Here is a 16374-nt window from a genome sequence, read left to right as displayed (position 1 = left end):
AAAGATCAAGTTATCATAAGGCAAAAGCTGCATATAAAAGGGGATTCACACAATGTTATATCGAATATTCAATGCAACTGACAAGAGGCTCATGCATATGCCTAAGGGTTATACAGGGATACACATATATATACACCGATGGAAAATTATATAAGTATATGCATGGCTATTGAAAAATACACATGTATATTGAAACACGTGTCCAGCAGATGCATAAAACATGTATATGCATAAAAAAATGCATGATTGATGCATTATATATTTAAAAGGGATCTAATATCATGCAAATGCAGGGAGTGTTAGTTGCAGCTGATGGAGTAAGCATAGGGTGGATGCAAGGTATATGTAAGGAAGTGTAATATGATGTTGTAAATGACAACAAGTGAAGATATACTAAGGGAAAGTGAGGTGCAGCGATGAGAAAGTGGCATGTGGGCATTGGATGGAAATGTAGTAGATGACTATACTGCAGTAGTAGCAGGGATGGTGATAGTATGGGTGATGTGGCTATGCAAGTGGAGTGATAGCAGGTATGTGGTGGAGTTACAACAATGCAAACATGCACCTGCTACTACAAATGGGACTGCAGCAGCAGGTGTGTGGTGAGGTGTGTTGGAGGGTGCAATTGAAATGGAAAAGTGTGGTGCAGGAAAGTACAACTGAAGCCTATTGTAGGTAGCGTGGTGATGGTAAGCTTCTGCACATATGGGCAGCAAATTAGTACTGTGAGGTGGTGGATAGTGGATGAAGATGGTGGTTGGTAGCAAGGAATTTCTGTGCAAAAGGAGTATAGTTGCAGTTATTGGTGAATGAGCAGAGAATTATGAGAATGTAGGTGGTTAGGTGTTATGAGATGAAAGTGGATGTGCTGATGGAGCTTAATAGAGTGATGGCAGCATACCAGTGATGACAGGATGGTGGTTGGACTTACTGTGTGGGTGGCACAGTGGGTGATATAATCCCAGGTGTAGTGAAACAAAACCCTGTGTAATATGGTGAAGGGTAGTGTGGAAAAATGCGGGGAAAAGGGCATACCTTTAATCCATACGACCTGATCACCACTATCTTTCAGATTTTTCAATCTCTGGAGATGCTGGAAACCTTAGGCTGGCTACTACTAAGAGATAGAATAACTTTGTTGCACCAATATTTTGATTTGAAATTTCATTAGGCATAACTTTTGAATAGAGTTGGAGATTCACTAACTTGGCAACATGCCCAATAGGCTTAGCCGAGATCATCTTTGGGGCTATCTACTGGAAGGCATCAGAACTGCATGTTGTAATTGCAGGTAGTCTTACTACCCATGGGTTTCAGACCTATGCCTATTCTGGAAACACTATAGGGGATGGTGATTTGTTTGGGTTTCTGAGATGTATCTAATAAAAGACAGGATGACTTCTGCAAAATGTATGCAGCAGCTACTACATGATGCAGTGGTAAAGGTGCTAGGAAAAGAGGGTCTAATAAATGGGATAATGCTTGACAAGGTTTGTGCAATGGGGGGAATGTGACAACGGATGAGAGGTGACTGTGATGGTGAACAATGCATTTCACAGGGCGAGGGTTAGAAATATGAATGCAGGTAGGAGTTGACATTCAGTTGGAAGGAAATACCACATAGAGAAAATACTTTGGCCATATACTGGATCAAGAAGAGATATCCAGATATCTCAACAACTCCCCTTTTCCTTCATACCAGTCTTGAAACTCAGATCCATTGTGCTAGAATCACACTATGGTCTGAATCTACACTCAAACAACCAATTTCATAATCTATGCCAATCTGTATGCATTTCTGATAACGAATTTGCAACGAACCCAAATTGCCATTGATGTATAAGCATGATATATCTGCAAAGGTGCACAGGGAAGAATACCATTTGGAACATAAAGTTTTGATGCACCTGCAACATTGTCAAGATGGCCAGAAATATCCTCATATTGAAGACAGATCTCAGGAGCACCAAGGAGAAGTAGAAACAAGGCTTATAGCTTGGAACGTAACTCTTACAGGACAAGGCATTTAAACCTTATAATTCCACAGCTCTTGATGGTACCTTTTCCAGAACAACAGAGATAACATCCAATGCCTGAAGATAAAAAAAAACTTTCATATGCAGATTTTGAAGCTTTAGATATGAGATTCACATATATACCCACGCTAATGTATTCCATCACAGAATGAACAGCTTTCCACTTCTTATCGTGCAACAAAATGAATTAAGTTGACTCCCTAGCAAAACAAAATATAAAGGCTTATCTATGAAAGGAAAAGAAAAAAAAATGTGAGGGTGTGGATGATATAGTAAGCAAAACCATTTCCAAGATAAATCCAGTCTACCTTCAAAGTGATGGCAAAACAATTTTTCATGGTGACTCAAAACAGGGAATCGTTGATTAAAGAATCAACAAGAACTTCACAAATGAGATGAGCGACTCTCGCAGATCTGATTTTCTTTTCACAGCGAATCAAAATTCTGGTATCCACAGTCAGTTAAAGCATTCTACCACAATTCAGATGCCAACACTGAGATGTTGCATCAAACGATGATTACATGATAATTCCATATCAGCCAAAGCCCATAGTGAGTTTTTATCAGATGAATAACAGTTGATGCAGAGGGGTTGGTAGGCAAATACAAGAGTGTAAATGACACAGGAAATGAAAAATGGACGTTACAGTACAGCAATGCTTGCATTAGCGTCCAGATCAGTGTCGTGATTTGTGTACTGGTGATTCAGCTAACATGTAAATGTTAACATAAGCAACACCACACATAAATGCTAAATGGTAGACTAGACACACTAGTGAATTACGTGCAATCACCACACATCGTTTGGCAATTTAATTTCTGCATAAATGACTACAGGCATCTGGAGGTCATTCAATGGGGCTCTCGTGCAACACCACTTCCCTTTCCATCACATTTTGCTCCTGATCATCGCCAACCCAAAAGAGATTTGAATCCAGAGTGACCATCTGTTTGGTCATCATCTATTTTAACATGATTGATGCAATAAAGAAAACAACCAGGGGCATTGATGCTAGGTTAAGGTAATGAATGAAAATGATTACAACGAAGCGATGGTGAAAAACAACATGAAAAACAAGAAATCTGACATAAAAGAAGAGAAAACCATACAACCAGGAAATCTAAATTTTAAAAGGGGAATCAAAATATAGAAAAAAGCCATGAATCAACAGAAAAATCAAAATGGAAAGGGAAATGAAAACATCAAACAAAACTCAAGATCAAAATACATGTGAGACAAAAAAAAATCAAAGGACATCGTAAAAAATAAAAAACAAAAAAACAAAACAAAGGAAAGGAAGATCAAAATGTAGGAATACAGATTCCATTGCTATTGCACTGTGTAAATCGATTTTTTATATACAAATCAAATTTACAGGGTGTGCGTTTATCGGGACAAAAATGAGAAATCAAAAAGGAAATTTAGGATTAAAAGGGGAAGGAATTCTTACCTGATTCTCTTGGAATTCTGAAGGAGGAAGGATAACCTTCTTCGGTAGGGATAGGGGAAGAGATGAAGAAGAAGAGCAAGAAGGAATTGGGGAAGATCAGGAGAAGAAGAAGGATCGTGAAGCAATGCGATGGTGAAAATGGATCATGAAGGATCACATGGAGAGGCAGAAGCTGGATGGGATCAGAGGGCTCTCTATACTTGTTTATATAGAATGCCAGAAGGGAGGGAGCAGATGGAGAGAGATCGAGAGCGGGAGGGAGCAACCTCTGCGATCCTTCTTGGAATGGAAAGCCGTTAGGGGATTTTTCAAAGCATGTCCTTCCATTTTTCAAAATTTTAAAAAAAAAATGGTTCCTTTCAAAAACTTTTTCTAAAAAGAGGTTTTATAATAAAGACAACTTTGGCAAAAAGAAGGGGTTTTCAAAACCATTTTCTTTTCTATTTTCATTTTTTATTCTTTTCTTCATGTTTTCTGTATTTTCTTGTATTTTTGAAATAAAACTCTAAAAAACTGAAGAAAAATAAGGGATTTAAAACTATTTTTTTGTATTTTCGAGAAATATTTACAAAAGAGGGGTTTTCTGAGGATTCAATGTTAATTTCTTCAGAAAATGGGTTTGGATCCAGGTTTTGAGAAAATATTTGAGTTTTTAACCTCAAATCGAGAAATACAGAGTTGTGGATTCAAACAGATATCGGATGGACTGTCTGAGCCTTTCAGAATTTATTTTTGGCATTTTTGTAAATTTTGATCAAAATTTGGATAACGAGGCTCAGATTTGGATTTTATCAATGGATCCAAATCCAAAATCGAGTCAGATATAGAAAAAAATGGATTTGATTCTAGTAAATCTGAGAAATGATTAGAATTTTGAGTGAAAATGACTCAATTTACTCAGAAAATGGGGACCAGAGGCAAAAAAGAAATATTTACAAAATTTTGAAAAATTTGGGGTGTTCACATTAGTATACTTAATTTTATCAATCATAAACCCCATTTATTTGAACCATATCAATCCTTACGATCTTAGGACAAATCGGTTCATGAATATATATATATATATATATATATATATATATATATATATACTTTCAATGTAAATTTCTAGATACAAGCATTTTTTATAACATGTTTGTGAAACTGATTCGCACGTGGATCAGTCATGCATATTGTTTGGGAATGGTCTAGTTTAGTCCCTGACTAAGCAAGGACTGCTTAGTTGTAAAAAAAAAATAGGTGTGATGGAAAGTCGTATAGGCGCCGGATGTAGAAATTAGGCCTATGCGATTAACCGATTTCTTGGAAACGGATGCGAGTTGGATCAAGGGCCAATCTACTCATAGATCAATTCTGATCAGACTCCATGTATGGACTAGATCAGTCTTACGATGGGCTGGGTCATGCGTGTGCTTGTGTTAAAAAAAAAAAAGAGTTCATAAACGCCACCCGTGTGAAATCAGGTATGGGTGTTTGGCCTTGTTCATGTTGGTGGTTATAATGCAAGGGGCTGGACCGTTCTTAGGTCAGTCTTAAGCACTTTCTTGGTACGAACCAAACCGCACTTGATTCATGTTGGAATTCATTTGTTTCAAATACATATATATATATATATATATATATATATATATATATATATATATATATATATATATATATATATATATAAACTCATGTGTGCATGAAAAAGAAAGTAGATAATGATATATGTTTGTTACTGAACTTGTGTGTGTGTGTGTGTAATGAACATAGTTTTGTTCTATGGAAGAGGGCTGAATCCCTTATGGTTCAATCATGTTTGAGATCTTTATGCACTCAAATACGTTGACCATGCTTTATCATTCTTTGTTTCATTTGTATTCAATAATGTAAATCAGTTTGTTCTGAAATGCCTAATATTGCATGCATTGTGAATCTTGATCACACACAACATTGTTTGATAAATTTTTTTCATAAAGGTAGTGCCTACATGATGTTATATCAGTAAAGGACCCTTTGTTACATTAATAATGGCTGAAGGAAAACAGAATTATGTTTAACACATTACACAATTTGACTTGTTCACCCCCTCGAGCAAACTTGTCATTGTGTTTGGCTATTGACTACTACTCGGTAAAACGCTCATATCTCTCTCGTTCAAAGAATTTTTCATGAGCAGTTTACGGCATATGAAAGATGACAATTTTTTTCACGTTTTATAAAAAAATGAACTTTGTTTTCGGTCTGTGTACAAAACAATGACTATTGGATCAATAGAGAAGATTCTTGCCTAACCGGGTCCCAAACTCGGGATAGACCTGCTAAGCTATGCAAAGTGTTAATTCCCTATATGAATGTGCATATAGTAGGAGTTATGAACAATATGGTTGTGTATGAATGCCCTAAAGTTTGAATGAGCATGACATATGATGAATCATCTTGCATGCTTATGATTAAAGAGACACTACCATCGAATTGAATGTGCATGTGTAGTGTAATATAGCATATGATTATGTATGGATGCATATTATTAATAATGTTTAATGCTTGCGAATGAATGCATATGTGAAAAGAAAATGTATTACAATTATCATGCATGGCATAAAAGCATTGTTGGCATTGAATCATGCATCTATGTGCCCAAATTGGATGCTTGAATCTTAGTGATAGATTCATTATGTGTGTGTGCATGAAAGCAATAAAGTTAATATAATTGAAAGATTATATTATGAACATTAATTCTATTGAGGTTTACAATTAGAGGATAAGCGGTACTCTAGACTCTGTAAAACCAAGTTTTTTAGCATGAAATGTTGCTCCTCCCCAACCATGGAGATAGAGAAAGTCTTCACATTAGTTGTGGGGTGGAAAGTTAAGGAACTCATGAGTGAATTCTGATGCATCAGGTTGGAGATGTTGGGAGCTCTCTCTCGATTAGGTCCTCTCTCACCTGAGATTGGTAAAAGGTGCCCGATCAGGGTTAAGCTATAACTTGTTTGAAAATACCCCTTTTGAGTCGTGGTCCTGATAAGGTTAAGCCTGTGTAATACCCACAAGGCTGAGGAGTGAAACCTTAAATGTTTGTGCATTTATATAGTCATGACATGTATCACGTAAAAAGAAAACTTAAATAATTAAAGTCACCCATGCATCATGTAAAAAGAAAACTTAAATAAAGGCAATTAAAGTCACCCATGCATGAAAAGGCTATTGATTCTTCATTAGTAAGTGTGTGCATTATTTACCTGTTCATGCATATGATTATTAATTATTTTTTAATGTTATTCTTGTTATGCAACTGTGATATCATGCATACCTAAAATAGATACCTGGCTGAATTAATGTGAACTTATTGAAATATGTTTATATATATATATTGATTTGATTTACCTGTATTGGTATAACCTACCAGGCTTTCACGAGTCTAACCCGTTTTATGGGTTTTCAGATGAAATATAATGTATAGCTGCAAAAAGGATGTGGGATGCTGGGGCAGCTTCGAGATTCAGTCTTTTTATTTTTCAGGAATAGTTTTGAAAAAATATTTATTGTTATTTTAGATTGAAAATACTTTGATATGAATTTTAAATTAGTGAAACTGAATTAAATTTTAATAGTGAATGTTATTCGTATTTTAATTCAGTTATGATGATTGTTTATTATGTAACCTGTTCAGAATATATAACCCAAAGGAAAATATTTTTTACGCTGATTTAAAAAAATCATGAATTTTTTAGGTAAAAATTTTGGGGTGTTATAATAACCATTGAATACATATTAAAATAGATTATAACCATGAAACATATATTAAAATATATTCTAACCATGGAACATCTATTAGGAATATGAACTGACCTTTAAAAATATTTTTAAATGAAATCTAACTTGAAAATCTATTAGAATTATAAACTAACCATTAGAAATTTTTTTAAAAGAAATTTAACCATTGAAAATGCATGTACATTAAACAAAAACTATTAAAATCATTTAAAGACATCTACATGGACAATGCCATGTATATCAACACTCATATATACATGTATTACAAAAATACATGTTCATATTTTTACTTACCTTAGGAGACAAATCCACACAAGCACAATGAACTTCTTGAAGAAACACCACAAGGCACTAGGGTTCCCTTCTTCAAAAGTATATAGGATGAAGTTCCAAGAGGTACCCAATCCTACACCAATAAAGGTAGAGAAAGGAGAGAGAAGAAGGATTTTCGAAAATTCTTGAGGGAGTTATGAGCTCCTTCACCTTTTTGGGGGTTCTTTATCACTACAAGAAACCTGTGGATTAGCGACGACCTAAATCCGTCGCTAATCCGTTGCTAAGCCATCGCTAAACAGTTTAGTGACGGCTTAGCGACGGATTAGTGATGGATAGAGGCCATCGCGAATTTTTGCTCGCTAATTGGCGAAAAACTTATCTGTCGTTAATTCTGTCGCAAATTTGCGACAAATTAATGACGGACATTATCCGTCGCTAAATTTAAAAAAAAAATAAAAAAAAATTGATCCCTGTCGGGCGGTATTCCGGCAACAATAAGCCGGACTTATACCGCACCCGACAGGCATTGCGCAGACTTGTATCGTCCTTCGTGAACCGGTGCTCTCCGGCATCGCCGTCCTCCGTGAACCGGCGTCGCCGTCCTCCAGCAATCGCTCAGCCTCGTCGCCATCCACCGTGAAACGGCGTCCTCCGAAGTCGTCGCCGTCCTCCATCGTCGTTGTCGTCGTCCTCTGGTGTCGCCGTCCTCCATGAAACTGCGTCCTCCGAAGTCATCGCCATCCTCCGGCGTCGCCGTCCTCCATCGTCGCCGTCCTTCATCGTCGTCGTCCTCCGTCGTCGGCGTCGTCCTCCGGCGTCGCCGTCCTCCATCATCGCCGTCCTCCATGAAACTGCGCGCGTCCTCCAAAGTCGTCGCCATCCTCCGTCGTCACCGTCCTCCGGCGTCGCCGTCCTCCGTGAAACTGCCTCATCGTCGTCATGCTCTCCAGCTTGCTCTTCGATGGGGAGAGAGCGATTTAAATCGTGCGTGGTCGATTTAAATTTCGAACGAGGAGAGAGGAAAAATTTCGCGCTTGGTTTAAATCGAAAATTAGCGAGGGAATTAGCGAGGGAATTTTTTCGTCGCTAATCCATCGCTAATTAGCGACAGAAAAATTCCCTCGCTAAATCCCTCGCTAAAATGGTTTTCTTGTATTGAAAATTAGCGACGAAAAATTATTGTCGTTAATCTATCGCTAATTAGCGACGGATTAGCGATGAAACAACTTTCATCGCTAATCTGTCGCTAATTAGCGACAGATTCATGAAGAAAGTTTTCTCTAGCTAATTTGTCGCTAATTGGCGACGGAAAAAATCCATCGCAAATTTCCGTCGCTAATTAACAATTTTCTTGTAGTGTATAGAGCAAGTTTAGGGTTAGAGTGAGATGAGTGGTTGAGAGTAATTGAGGGAGATGGAGGGCTGAGATGAGGTCAAACTCGCCTCTCAAAAATAAATTTTTTCAAAGATATCCTCCTTTCTTAAAAACCAAAAAATCACCTTTTTCAAGTTTCACTAAAATAAAAACATTGCAAAAAGCCTTAGAAATGGCTTTCATTTTGTGTTTAGCCTTAGGGAATGAGAGAAATCCTTCTAGAACTACCTTTAGATTTTGATGAAAGAAGGACCCTTGGGTTCCACCCCTCTCATACGTTTCTCAAGGGTCATCTCCATGGAAAATTATCCCAACCCCCTTGTGAGCTAGTTGGTTTAATCCCAGCTAAATGCTAACTAAATAATTTAATATTTATTTCTTTTATTTATTTATTAATTTTTCTTTATTCATGTTTTTATTGATTATATATATTTTTAAAATTCCCACACAAAGTCAACTACACCTTCGATCCCCAGTTGGATCCAATCCAATTGGGTCTATTGCACATCTAATTGGATCTTTTTCAAGTCTGGTTGGATCCGATCTAAATCCAATTAGATTTGATCCAAGTCTAATTAATTTTATTTATTCAATACTTAGCATTAATTTTTCACTAACCATGGTTTAATTAACTTGCATAGTTAATTATAATTTAACATAGAAATTAGCCACCAACTTAATTTATTCACAATAAATCAATAATTGTATTAAATTACTAATTAATTGAATTTCTTAATTTAATTATCAATTAGTCATTAATTATCAACAGTACCTAAGTCAAACCCAGAACATAGGATTTTAACACCAATCATTCACACAGGTCAATTAAATAGAGGAAATAAAATTTTCTTGTATTGAACACATCAATTCCTTTTTAAAATTTTGTGGGTCTTACATCTTACCTCCTTTAAAAAGGATTTTGTTTGCAAAATACTATTATAATAACTAATAAAAAAGGATAGGGTATTTCACTTTCATACTGGCTTTCAGTTCGCATGTGCACTCCTCAAATCCATGGTGTTCCCAATACACTTTGACTAAAGGAATCATCTTCGATCACAAAACTTGATCACATCATTTTACAATCGCTATCGGCTGTTCTGACACAGTCAAGTCTTCCTGCACTTTCATGTCCTCATACAGTATGATGTCGATATTGGACAGGCCATGAACCATTTCTACCAATGCTCTGATATCAAGTTGTAATGCCCCCAAATTTCTAAATCGAAATAAGTGTAAATTTTCAACCATTTTTAAAAAAATATATATAATCCAACTCAAATGGAAGGATTGATACACAACGGAAATCAGTTTGGTTTTGAATCTGATAACCTTGTGTGAGTTACAAAAAATAGTAAAACTAACCTAGATAGACCCAATTCTCATTTGGATTTGGATCCAGGTTCACACACTAAAAGTTCCCATTTGGGAAAACTGACTCAACGTGAATATAATTAAAATGTTGTATCATTCTAAAATAATTTATACTGCATCAGTAATTATTGGGCAAAACATGTCCATATAGATGAGTCAAATTCATCTTAGTCTAACTAAGATCTACAACCAAAACATCCTAGGATCAGCTAAAAATAGAAATATGATCCACCAACCTCACCTCTGCATCACGCCATCATACTATTTATCATACATCACCTGCATCCCTATAAAACAAGGTCAGCCTCTTTCGAGCAAGTAAAGTACTACTACAAACATAAAGATTTCACAAGACTAGAACATTCACTACAATCATGATATCACAAATCAACAATTGACATAATCATTATATAATGAAGGTTGAGTAAAGAGCAAACATGTATCTCAACAGTAAAGTAAATAGCTAACATGTATTTCGGCAGTAAAGTAAATAGCTAACATGTATCTCAACATTTAAGAATAAATAACATTCTTGTGTCAATGCAAATCTTGTTTCTCTTAATTAACATCTTCGGGTACTCAAGTATAATCTTCGTATCTGATGAGGTCACGATAGGTGTTTATTATGCCACATAAATTATTTTTTTGACATGCCTAACAAACCAAATATCCAAAATGGGCGACCCATGGCTGAGAGAATTCTCAAAGTGGCATGAACGTTCAATAAGGATTGCAATCCAAGACTATCTGTAGTAGTATGAGTATATCACCTAGGACACATGGATATCCCTGGCCTCCCTAACTTCGAGTGACTGAAGACTATAGGGATGTCATTGTTCCCTTAATACATTCAGTACGACATGTAGATGAATTTAGATGTGTTTATGTCACTCGAGGTTGTACCACTACCTTTTCTAAGGTAGATCATGGGTAAGAATGGGTTATGCGGTTTATTATTACTTAAGTACTTTATTATTTTATGTACCTCTATCTATAAAACAAAAATAAATTGGTTTCAGTGGCTTGAATACCCTTCTGGGGCACTAGTTATGTGTACCCAACCCATTCTCTATGTTGCTATAGCGCTTTTAGCCCATATGAGCACTTCACCGATGAAGGCGACAAAACAAGTCAAAGGTGTGGTGTATGTGAATGCATCATTCGAACTAGGGTGCCACTATGCAGACTTCATAAGTTCTTATATGAATAGGGCTCACGAGCGAGTTACAAAAATGCAGACATGATTCACAAGTATCACAGTGTTACATTCACCACAATATCATTCATATAAGTGTGCCTAATGGCACCGTGAAGGTTCCTTGAACAATCCACTTGATTACAAATAATCATATCAGCATGCATTTCACATACAGATCATCATACTTTTCATTCAAGGCATTCATCATCATCATCATCATCGTATAGTTAGTTCATGCATTCATGCACATGCCTTATCTCAGAACTTTAAAACACAAATGTAGTTTCAGATCTTTAAAATATCAACAGCACATAACCAAATTTTTGACTTAGAGAAATAAGTCGAGCATAGGTGTCTATATCACATACTCTTGTCCATATACGTATATTCTTTTTTTTTACTGCATTTAATTATATATTTTTTCAAACAATATTTTCTTTTGATTGTGCTTAAAAAAATATGCTATGTGCATATTTCGAAACAACATACACTTGCATGTATATATATATTTTTGAATTGAATATCTATGTATTTATTTTTTGAAACAACATTATTCTTTAGAACAACAAATATGCTATAGATGCATGTCTTTGAAACTGCATATATATATATATATATATATATTTGATTGACTAGGTAGATTTCAATCGAATTGAACCTACACTCAGGTGCACGTGGTTCAGTGAGGCTGAACACACACAAGCACTCATATAGATTTGTTGGCTCAGGTGGGGTGAACCCACTGAGTACGGTTCTAACATCATTCTGAACTCACATGGTTTCAGACCTTGGTCTGAACACATCTAAACCAGGCACACAAAAGATATATTTGCTCAGGTGGGGTGAGTCCATTGAGTACTATTCACACATCGATCTAAACTCATAGCTCTCTTCAAATCCTAGTATGAACTCAATGGGTTCATACCCCGGCCCGAACATGACTTAACTGAATACAAAGGAGAAGGCAACAGTGGCTCAGGTGGGGCGAGTCCACTTAGCACTGTTCAAACCACTGTTTGAACTCACATGGGTTCAGACCATGGTATGAACATGTCTTAACATAATACCCAAGAAAAATGGTGGCTCAGTTGGGGTGAGACCACTGAGCACTTGTTTAGATCTCGGTCTGAACACACATGGGTTCAAACCTTTGTTTGAACATGTCTTAACCGAACACAAGGAAAAAATAGTGACTTATATGGAGCGAGCCCACCGAATATGGTTTAGAACTTTCTAAACTCACAAGGGTTCTGACCTTGGTTTGAACACGCCACAACAAACACCAGTTAAGGTGCATTAGCTCAGGTGGGGCAAACCCACTGAGCTCGGTTCATACATCAATCTGAACTCATATAGGTTCAGACCTTGGTCTAAACACATAGTAAAGCAACAACAAAATGAAACGTAGTCTGAGATTGAACATAAAACGACTGCAAGCATGTCATGCATAAAATGGCACTGATGCTAAAAAAAATATATTACATGAAAAGCAAAATTTAACTATACTCAACGTTGTTACATTAACTAGAGTGTTACATTAACTAGAGTGCTAAAAAAAAAGATATCGCATGTCAATGTAAACAATATTTGAATAAAATAAAACACAGTAGGGTTGCAAAAACGGTGATGGTTGGATCAACATTCATCGGTTAAGGAAACAAAAATGCAACATGGTTGCCAAAAACAATAAGGGGTGGAATAAAAAAATCAACATTCTTTGGTTAAGGAGATAAGACACAACTCACAAGGGTTCAGACCTTAGCTTGAATATGCCACAAGAAGCATCGGCTAAGGTGTATTAGCGCAGGTGGGGCAAACCCACTGAGCTCGGTTCAGACCTCGGTCTAAACTTACATGGGTTCAGACCTCGGTCTGAACATGCAGTAAAGCAACAAAAAAAAATACAGACTGAGATTGAATATGAAACGACTGCAAACATGTGATGCATAAAATGACACTAATGCTAAAAATATATATAACATGAAATGCAAAAACTATACTCAACATGTTACATTAAATAGAGTGCTAAAAAACATATTACATGTTATTGTTAGCGATATTTTAAAAAAATAAAACACAATAGGGTTGCAAAAATGTTGATGGTTTGATCAACATGCATCGGTTAAGGAAACAAAAATGCTAAAGGTTGGAATTAAAAGATCATCATTCTTTGGTTAAGTAAATAAGACACAAATCACAAGGGTTCAAACCTTGGTTTAAACACGCCACAACAAGCACTAGTTAAGGTGCGTTAGCTCAGGTGGGGTGAACCCACTGAGCTCAGTTCAGACATTGGTCTGAACTCACATGGGTTCAGACCTTGGTTTGAACATGCAGTAAAGCAACAAAAAAAATATAGACTGAGATTAAACATGAAATGACTACAAACATGTCACACATAAAATGCCGTTGATGCTAAAAAATATATAACATGAAATGCAAAAACTATACTCAGCATGTTACATTAACTAGAGTGCTAAAAAAAGATATCACATGTTATTATTAATGATATTTGAATAAAATAAAACATAGTAGGGTTGCAAAAATGGTGATGATTGGATCAACATGCATCAATTAAGAAAACAAAAATGCAATATGGTTGCCAAAAATGATAGGGGTTGGAATAAGAAGATCAATATACTTTGGTTAAGGAGATAAGACACGTTTTTTCAAGAACAAATGGCTGAAATCAAATCAATGAGTTTCAGTTAAGGATGCTTAGAACAAACTGAAATACAAAAATAAAAGAAGTTCAACATGCTTAACAACACTCTAGATGGAAGACTCTATGAGGGTGGTATTAGACCTTACCTTTGTAGAGTGAGAGATAAACACAACATGACCCTCCTTTCGATTCAGTGTAGAGTGAAATTTGAATGCACCCTTCTTTACACTAGACTGGTTAGGGGTGTATAAAACTCAAGGCTCCCACACAAGAAAGAGACACAAAGGAGATTTGGTAGAGGGAAGGATGAGAGAAGACAAGAGGAGAATCCCTTAACTCAAAAATCGTGGAATGAGAGTTCATCTCAAAAGAATCAATTTTTATGGAGCTAGGGCTAGGGATGCGGTAGATGAAAGGTTGAGAGAGATTTGTGATTGATGGAGGGTTGAGCTTGGTCAACCTCCAGCCACCTTTCTCTCATTTCCAGCATGTTTTTCATGCTTTCACCAAATTGGGAAAGAGAGAAAAGAAGCAAGAGAAAGCCTTTTTGAAAGACTTCATTTTGAGCATTCCTCAAAAGAGACCCATAGGGTAATTTAAATGGCTCTCTTGGGCCCTTAGACCATAAGAAGTGATGGGGTGTAGTATGCCCTACCCCTTTTTCTCATAAATTCTTTTTTTTGTTTTGGTGTTAGGTCCGGCCCAACCCATTCAAAAATGGGTTGGTCCAAGAACCGCAACCCCCACAAAAACATGTCCAATTTCAACAAGCCTTAAAAATGGTATTTTATTTCGTGTCTTACATATTTATTCATTAATATATATATATATATATATATATATATATATATATATATATATATATATATATATATATATATATATATATTGAAACCTTAGTACACTTATTCAATTTTCATATTGGATCCAAATTCATTTGGGTTCAATCCAACCAAAATGAATTTAGAACTGGATAAATTATTATCATTACATATATGTATATATATTTAATACTAGGCTAATTATTTCCTCTAAGTACCATTTAATCACTTAGGACTTTTTGTATTGCTCACAATATTTTTTATTAAAAAAAATTCTAAAATTTTATGAATCTTACAATAACACAACCGATTAGAAGACTGTCTATGAAAAGTGGGAGCACTCAAAAGGCTCTTTATGAGAAGTGGGAGCACTCAAATAGTCTTAGCCTATTGCTTTTGTAATCATGAATGACTAAGAATATTCAAGGTGTCATCTCTTACAGCAGGATAGTGAAGGAATTTCTTAAAGTCATTATAGTAAAATTTGTTGATTTAAACGAGATTTTATCTCAGGTCATATGGATAAAAAACTTTATTTTCGGTCTTGGTATTGTGGACTCTATTGAGAGGCCACTAAAGATCTTTTATGATAATGCAGTTGTGTATTTCTCGAATAACCACTACAAGAAAATTGTTAATTAGCGGCGGAAATTTGCGACGGATTTTTTCCGTCGCTAATTAGCGACAGATTAGCTAGAGATACAATCTGTCGCTAATTCGCGACGGATTAGCGAGGAAACAACTTTTATCGCTAATCTGTCGCTACTTAGCGACGGATTAGCGACTGCAATTTTTTGTTGCTAATTCTTATTACAAGAACATTTTAGCGGTGGATTTAGAGAGGGAACTCTGTCGTCGCTAATTAGCGACGGCGTAGCGACAGAATATATTCCGTCGCTTTTTTGGTATTTTGATTTACGACGGCTTAGCGACGGAATTATTCCGTCGCTAAATGTCGCGTAAATCCCTAATCCCGTCCCTCTTTCTCTTTTTCCTGTTTCGCTGTCTTGCTCCCGCCTGCCGCCCTCTCCCTCCCGCCGCCCGTCGGCTCTCGCCACCGCCCGGCCGCCGCCGCTCCCCGTCCACCGCTCGCCAGCCGTCCACCGCTCGCCAGCCGTCCACCGCTCGCCAGCCGTCCGGCGACGCGCAGGTAATCATTTGCCTCTGCATTTTCTTCTTCTTCTTCTTCTTCTTCTTCCTCTTCTTCTTCTTCTTCTTCTTCTTCTTCCTCCGATTCCTCATCTGCATTTTCTTCTTCTTCCATTAATTCTGTATAAAACAGAATAAATAAAAAACAAAAACAAGAGAAATAAAAAACTGTTTTTCTGATCATGAGGGTGGTTTCTTAGTTTAAATATGAAAAAAAAAACTCACCCCCACAAGAAACCTTTCGGCAACTCGTTTACATGGCACAAAACA

Source organism: Nuphar pumila, chromosome 12, assembly GCF_984573655.1.
Source record: "Nuphar pumila chromosome 12, dmNupPumi1.hap1.1, whole genome shotgun sequence".
Classification (NCBI taxonomy): Eukaryota; Viridiplantae; Streptophyta; class Magnoliopsida; order Nymphaeales; family Nymphaeaceae; genus Nuphar; species Nuphar pumila.
The sequence above is the reverse complement of the archived record's forward strand: the minus strand, read 5'-3'. Positions refer to the sequence as shown.